The sequence below is a fragment of the Pteropus vampyrus genome, unplaced genomic scaffold (assembly GCF_000151845.1).
Source record: "Pteropus vampyrus isolate Shadow unplaced genomic scaffold, Pvam_2.0 Scaffold114, whole genome shotgun sequence".
Classification (NCBI taxonomy): domain Eukaryota; kingdom Metazoa; phylum Chordata; class Mammalia; order Chiroptera; family Pteropodidae; genus Pteropus; species Pteropus vampyrus.
The window spans coordinates 2,850,340-2,858,401 of NW_011888895.1; the positions used below are offsets into that span (position 1 = coordinate 2,850,340).

The 8,062-nt window shown below is 47.8% G+C and overlaps 1 protein-coding gene across 7 annotated transcripts in view; it reads right to left on the reverse strand.

Moving 5' to 3' along the window:
• Positions 1-8,062, reverse strand: part of KCNE2 (potassium voltage-gated channel subfamily E regulatory subunit 2) — a 189,575-nt gene that overhangs the window by 151,163 nt on the left and 30,350 nt on the right. The window lies entirely within an intron of this gene.

The window sequence follows — 8,062 nt, forward strand, 5'->3', positions numbered from 1 at the left end:
GGCAATTGTAGATTTTTTTTTTTTTTAGATTGCAATTTGAATCAATATTTTTAAAGGCTACTTAGGTCAATCTAATGTGCAATCAGACCCCTTTATAGACTGGAAATATTCCAGAAGGGAACCAGATAGAAAGCCACCAGTTTCATCCAGTCAGATATATGTGATTTTGTGTCATTACGAACACCACCGGGGCTGGCTGGCTTGCAAGGACAATCACGCTGAGATGGAATGTGACCAGGCAGTGCCGGGACCCATCAAACACACCAGGCCACTTGGGAGCTTGGGAATGGCATCTGACACTGAGGTCCCCTATGGGAGAGGGTCACAACTACAGAACACAGAACAAGAGCCCTGTCTGCTCCTGGGCAAATAATCAGGCCTGAACTGCAGCATTGCTTGATATCTATCTCCAAGGTCAGTGTGAATGAAGAGATCTTTTGGCTTCCTCCGTCAACGCAAATGCTTCAATGATCTCCATTTTCCTCATCAATTCAGAGTAGCTGACCAGCACGTCTGAGCCACTCTGAAAACCAGCCTGCGTGCAGATATAATTGCAATTAAACCATTTCCATGAGAAATAGCATTTCTTGTTCAACTCTACTTGCAAGAACTTACTCAAATGGAAGAGGGAAAAAAGGCCATGATTCTTAAAGTATAAAAACAGACCCATTATCCATCACAGAGAAGCCTGTGGAAGTCAGGAGCTTTTGGCTTCAGGCAAAACCAGTGAGTTTGAGGCTCATTTATAAAATGGAAAACGCTCTTTCTTCTCTGCTCCTCACAGCAACAGGCTCACAGTGTGAAGCCCAAACCGGACCTTTTGAAAATGATATTGTTCTAGGATTAGGGATTCAGGAGAGACGGAGAAGGTTTTTGGTGAAGGGATGAGAACTTTTTTCTGTGCCCTTGGCCCAGAGCGAATGCCATCCACTTATCCAGTGCAAGAATCCCATCCCTGTGGGGCAGCCAGCCTCCTCTTATCCATGGGGGGTACGTTCCAAGACCCCCAGTGGATGCCTGAAATCAACGCTGAGAGCACCTAACTCTGTATATACGTTTTTTTCCTATATGTACATACATATCTTTTCACTTCAAGGAAGCACTATACAGCTTCTCTTTGGCATATGAATCACCAGCATCACTGATCTTGCTCTTTCTGGCCATTATTAAGTAAAACAGGGTCGCTGAACACAAGCATTGCGATGCCACAACAGACAGTCGATCTGATAACCGAGACGGCTAGTAAGTGACCAACAAGCAGGGAGCGTCTCCAGTGTGGAGACAAGCAGACTATTCATGTCCCCAGCAGGTCGAAGCCGGATGTGCGAGTTCTCATCATGCCAGTCAGAACGGCGTGCAATTTCAAACTTATGAATTGTTAATTTCTGGAATTTTCCATTTCATATTTTCGGGCCGAGATTGACAGCGGGTAAGTGAACCAGCAGAAAGCAAAACCACAGATAAGGGGAGGGTACTATATTTACTGTCAACCCGCAAGATGCCATTAATTAAAACCAAAGCTCTCTGCCTGCAAGAACCAGGTCCCACCTGCTGCCCCTCTCTACAGTGTCAGTCTCGACGCTTCCTTCTTAGTCATCCTTCTCCTAGGCAGGGATCTTGTGGCTGCTGAAGCCCAGAATACAATTCCCACCTGCTACTTACAATCAGCAGAAGAAGGCCACCTCCGCCTCTGCCTGGAATCCTGACCACTGATAAGAGCAGTGGAAGGTGCATAAGCGTTCCTTCACTGATCTTCCCTTGGCTTTCAGGGAACTGTCGAGACACATCCTCAATGTCTGACATCCCAACTGCTGCCCGGGACCACCAGAATGGACATCGTAAAGATAAGAGCGGGCGGGGGAGACACGATTTCTTCGTAACCCCGAGACTGGGGCGGCTTCGGAAGACAAAGAAACAGACTGAGTACTCACCTAGGTTAAGGGCCAATAGTCTCGACACATTAGATGGCCTTGGAGTTTACATCAGCTAACAAAGATAATGAGGTTTTTGCCCTCACTTACTCAGAAATTCTGCTAGCCAGACATCCTCGTCCTGCTTAGCGCACAATTGTTTGGAGGGTAATTTTACTCTCAAGGATCCTTCCCCGTGTTCACTGTCTCCAGGTGGGAAGTCGCGAGGTTTCGCTCCTTCTGGCAGCATTGTTTTCTGCAGCTAGAACTTACAACATGAAATTTGAAGAACAAACAAATAGCAGTGGCTCCTCTATAAGGTCGATACGCAGAGGCAGATTTTCCTCCAGAAAAGAGGACTCGCTATTCCAGGTCTGGGGACAAATGGCTCTTCAGAGTAACCTAGCATTGCCATCGTGGCTGCTCTGTGGACGCCGCAGGGAAGAAGCCCCGAATAAGGAACAGGCAGACCTGGGTTCTGATCTTAGTCCTGAAGTGTGGCGTGTACGTGTCTGTGCATGTACGCATGCAGATGTGTGTGTGTGCGCACGTGCGTGCATGCACGCACACTCATGGTCATCTTCCAGGTCTCGTCTTCTCTCATCTGGCAAATAGCAATGATAGTACCTGACCCAGCTAACTCCCAGGACTGCCTGGTAGATCAAATAAGAAAAGGGTGTTTTAAGGTTCTGCAGAGAAATAGAACTAATAGGATAGAGATAGAGACAGAGGTGGAGAGATAGAGACAAAGAGAGAGAAAGAGAGAGAGATTAAGAGGTTTATTGTAAAGAATTGGCTCAGGTGATTACGGAGGGCAACCAGTCCAAAGAGCTGCCGAGTGAGCTGGCAAGCTAGAGCCCAGGAGAGCCATGTTGTGGTTTCAGTCCAGGTCTGGAGGCCTGAGATCCAAGAAGGCTAGTGGTGAAGGTCCAGCCCGAAGGCAAGTAGGCTCAAGACCCAAAAAGAGCTGATATTTCAGTTCAAGTCCAAAAGCAGGAAAAAGCCAATGTCCCAGCTCAATCATCAGACAGAAGGAATGATTCTCCTACTCAGGGGAGAGTCAGCCTTTTTGTACTATTATCCTTCCACTGATTGGACGAGGCCCACCCACACTAAGGAGGGCAGTCTGCTGTACTCAGTCTACCAATTTAAATGTTAATCTCATCCAAAAACACCCTCACACAAACACCCAGAATAATATTAAACCAAATATCTGGGCACCCCTTTGGCCTGTCAAGTTGACACATAAAATGAACCATAGCCATGGAGTAAGAGTACTGAAAAGAACACCATTTCCGGAGTCTGGAAGTCCAAGGGCAAGTTCAGCTGCTACTTGTGTGATTTGTAGGTTACTCTGTCTCTCTGGGGCTGTGTCCACTGTTTCTTTGTTAAGATGAGGATAACGAAAAGAGTCCACATATGTACATATGTGCACATAGCACACACGAAAGCGGTAGTTGTTCTGGATGCGAAAACTCCTTTTTTTAGGTTCAATTTGCCCTTTGCATTTAATGCGCATTATTATTTTAGACAAAAGAGGCTGTTGGACATTGAAAATACAGTAAGAAAAAGAGAGGCATTTAATATCAAGAAAAAAAAATAACGAAAGCGTCCGTTGTTGGCACAGGCCTTGTTGGCACATCCTCACTCAAAATTCACAGACCAGGATCTGGGGGGTTTCGGGGACACATCGGAGCTACAGACTGTGGCTTCTCTCCTTTAATGAAATTGCTCCTTTATTTTCCCAGGAGGTTTGTGGGTCCGTGTTTACCTTAGAAGCTAACGGTGGGGCGGCTGTGGTCTTTGCAGGCTATGGACATGTTTCACATTATATGCGTGAGTGTCAGATGATCATGAAACCTAATACCCTCGGGCCTTGATACCATCATCCACCATAAAAGCAAAATACTTTCCCATCTAGAAATCAAGTTGGAAAACCTCTCTCGCAGTTGGTTTGGGTTTTAAAAAGCAGAATAATGGCTGCAGAGATGGCTCGTTCATCCAGATAAGACTGGGGCCAACCTGACACCTCATTGCAGTATCGGTCCCTCTTCCAAAGTCCTGTTAAGCGTGTGGGTGGTGTTAACAGTGTCCTTCTGGCAGCTAGAACAAACCAAGAGAATAGCCTAATGGTTAGATAAAACCTAGATGGCACAGCAAGAAATTCAGTGGCTGAACTGGCCAGATGAGGCTGCTGGGGGGCAGCATGATGGCCCTCACAGAGTGTGAGATATTTGGGGTTTGGCAAACCCTAAGAAGCTGGCTGCCAAGCCCTGCTGCCTCCTAGTTCCCCCTGGTGTATTTCAAAGGAAATTAAATCCACATGTTTCTGATTTGCTGACACTTAAAGCTCATCCAGAGGTGGTTTTGCAAGAGTGGTTTGGACCCGAGAAGCCTAGAGAAACTTTAATTATTATTGTTATTTTTCATTTTGAAATGCAGACCTGTAGGCTTACATAAGAAATGCCATGCCTACGAAATCAGAGCCCAGTTTTGCCTTACCAAAACTTTTTGTCCGAGGCCCACCAGAGACAGAGGACTGAAGTCCACTAGAAAAGACAATGACTTTAACATCCAGCCCAGAAATCCGTCTTGAAAAGGGCACTGCTCGTGGTCCTTTTAGATGGGGCTGCACCCAAGGACCCCCAAGGCTAGAATTCAAAAACATATGCACAGTACAGAGTCCACTGATTTCATTATTTCCTCAGATTCTGGCCAAGGGGACTGAGGCCTAAATCCTAGATGGCGGCCACAGTGGGTCGCGGGAACCCAAGTCCAAGGATGTGGGGTGTGGAACCTCCAGGGCAAGGGGCCATCACAAAGGTGTTCTGAAGAACACTCTGACATGTCCTGCCATGTCCCCAAATGAAACCTGGACGAGCGGCAACCCAAAGGCTGCTTCACGTTAAACCCTCAGAAAGAAGCAGTGCTTCTGGGACTGACGTGTGACCTCCCCAAGTCCAGTCACATGAAAACTCCTGGCCAGAGAGATCAGGGACCCCAGGACCCCCCTCTTCTGAATGAGGGATCGAAGTGTTCGATTCCTCCTACCTCCCCCTCTAGCCACTGAGTGTGTTTTCCTCAGTTTCGCCTTGGAGGTGGCCTCGGCCACTGCTCTGAGCTCTCCAGACAGAGCAGGAGCTTTGTTCTCTCGGGCGGCTGGCACCGCTTTTCCCAGCCCTGGGCCACCGACTGCCTGGTTGGCAGTTTGCAGGGTGGCCTCCGTCGCTGGCATCCCCCAGCTCCTGGAGCCGGGTCTCATACACGTAAGTGTCCCTTAAACTTTTGACGGACGAGGCGATGGGGCTGAGACAAAGAGCAGCAAAGGGCTCAGGCCTCCGGCTCCCGCTGTTGGGTTTCTCTGGGTTCGGGGTTCTGCTCCTTGCGCCCTCTTGCTCTAGAGCCTTCACCGTGCTCCCTGCGCTCCCCATTTTTTAAATCCGGGTAACCCTTGCTCATCAGATCAGCTTAGATGCCCCTTTCTCGGGGAGCCCTTTGCTGTCCAGCCCAGTTTGGGAGGTGCTTCCTTCCGTGCTCTGCTCTGCGCCCGCGATGCATATTCATATCTAACTAATTAAGTGCAAGGTCAGCAGCCCCGCCTCCCCGCCCGCCAGACTGCTGGCTCCTGGAGCCCAGGAACCACAGCTGTCTGTCTCCTTCCCTGGCCCCCAGCGCTTGGCTCGGAGACCCTGGCGTCAGCTCACTGGCCCACCGTAGCCCTGCAGCCAACCTTTGCCACCAAGACGGCTCCTTTCTGGGAATGGCACAACCTAAGTGCAGTGAGAGTGTTTTCAGACACTTTGCCACCAGCACCCACTTGAATTAGTTTAAGCCACACCACTAACGAATGGCTTGAAAACAGCAGAAATGTATTGTCACATGGTTCTGGAGGCTGGAGGTCAGAGATCACGGTGAGGGCAGGGGCGGCTTCTTCTGAGGCTGTGAGGGCTGATCTGTTCCAGACTTCTCCCTCAGCTTCTGTGTTGCTGGCCATCTTTGGTTCCTTGGCTCATGGAAGCATCACCCCTCACAGACGCCTCCCTGGGCACACACCTGTCTCTGGGTCCGAGTTTCTCACATTTATAAGGACGCCAGTCATACTGGATCGGAGGCCGCCCTGACGACCTCATTGTAACTTGATCATCTGCAACAACTCTATTCCCAAATAAGGTCACGTTCACAGGTACGGGGGTGGGGGTGGAGGGAGGACTTCAACATCTTTTGGGGGACACAATTCAACCCACAACAGCTCTCACTCTTCCAGTTTAAAAAAAAGAAAGAAAGAAAAGGCAGCTTAAAATGGACATTGAAATACAGTAACCACTTAATTTATAGTCCAAACTGGGACTTTTTTTGAGAGTGAAAGAAGGCACTATGATACTTTTGCAGAGACAACAGGCATCAACCAGGACTGTCCCAGGCAAGCCATCTGGGACGTATGCATGGCCACCCTCTGTGGCTCGGCTCATTGCCCAGCCTTCCCCATGCAAAGGTGCATTGTATCGCCACTTCGTGTCCCTCTTTGTTTGTGTTCCCAGCGAGTCCAGACTGTTTTATACACAGTCGCAGAGAAACCAAGGGATTAGCTGTATTCCGGCTGTAGTTAATTCACCGTTTCCAGTTACCAAACGCAAGCCCGAGCTCAGGAATTAATTTGGCCAGATCGAATCAGGCCCTCTTACACCTGTTCCCTGTTTAATTAGGCTCTAATCTTCCCGGGGGAGCTGGAGGCACCGGGACCATTACCTAAGCCTTAGATTGAGAGGGCAGCGTCAGACACCCCACCGTCACCATAATGCACGAGGGATGTCCCTAACACAGCTCCAGCCCTCAGTCTAGAAATTTGCCTTGACAACTGTGATTCTCCCCCAGCATGGGTGGGGGAATGATTCCTCTTTTTGTTACAGGCTTCCTTTCATCTCCTCCCAAGGGGAGGAAATGTGCCCAGCGGTGCTTCTTTCTGAGGTAATTGTTGGACAGGAGTCAGCCAGTGAAGGCTGCCCATCTAATTAACAGAGTCTGTTATGATTTATCAGGATAATGATGCGGGGAACAAAGACATCAATTTTTTTCCCTTCCTGATATTTTGGCCTCTTTTCTTTCCTTTTGGAAGATGACCCAACGTTAATGAGAAACGAGTCACTTATTGTTGGGGTGCAAATAGAGAGATAAATGACATTGGTAATTAAGTCTCAAGCCTTCTTTGGTATATGGAGCCATTTGTCAGCGATATTATTCAATTAACTCATTCCATTAGGTCTACCGCGTTTCTCCAAATAAAGCCATTTGACCACCAGCAGCAATAATTTGTATGGTGCAAAAACAGAATAGCTAATAAATATATAGTGAACCCAAAAAGAAAGTATTTTAGCCACCACAGGAAACTTAGCAAGAAGCATTTGATTCGAGAACATGTAATCACATGTAACTTCTGAACAAACGCTTCGAGTATTCCTTAACTCAAATGCTTAGGAGGGAAAGGGGGTATTGGGTTGGTCCAGCTCACCTTCTTACACTGTATTAGTGGTCACTGTCAAGGCCTCTGGTCAGCTGCCCATCTGGAGCCAGAGAAGGGCCAACGTCACATGAAATGTCACTGTCCAAAGGCCAGTTCTAAAGGAAATAGAATGGGAGGGAAGCCTTCTAGAACAGCAGCCACAAAGCCATACGGTCAGTTTTTGTCTGCTTTCTTTTCTCTCTTTTGTCAGAGGGGAATCCTGACCCTCTCTCTGCCCACCCACCTCTCACTAGTCACCACTCAAGTTAATTCTGTCTCCACCGACGCTCATTCAATAAAAGACAAATCCACATTCTCTCGAGTTCGCTTTCTCTTTCCGCTCTCCATTTCAACTCTTGCCAACCTGTCTCAGAATTCATTACCTCCCTCCTAGTGAGAAATTTGCCTTCAGAAAAAGAGAAGTTAACAGTCCAGAACCACATTTAAGAAAAACCTAACTAAAGGAATTAGGATCATGACATTCTAAGGAGAAAGGCCAACCACTCCTTCCTAATGTTGACAAATCCCCGTTTCTCTCTTCGTCCACCTCCAAATCAACCTCTCCTTCCACCACCAATATTAGCATAAATAAAATACTGTCTCTGTGTTTCGTGTATGGCTCTGCTCTGCTTTGATTGGTTACTAATACTACAAG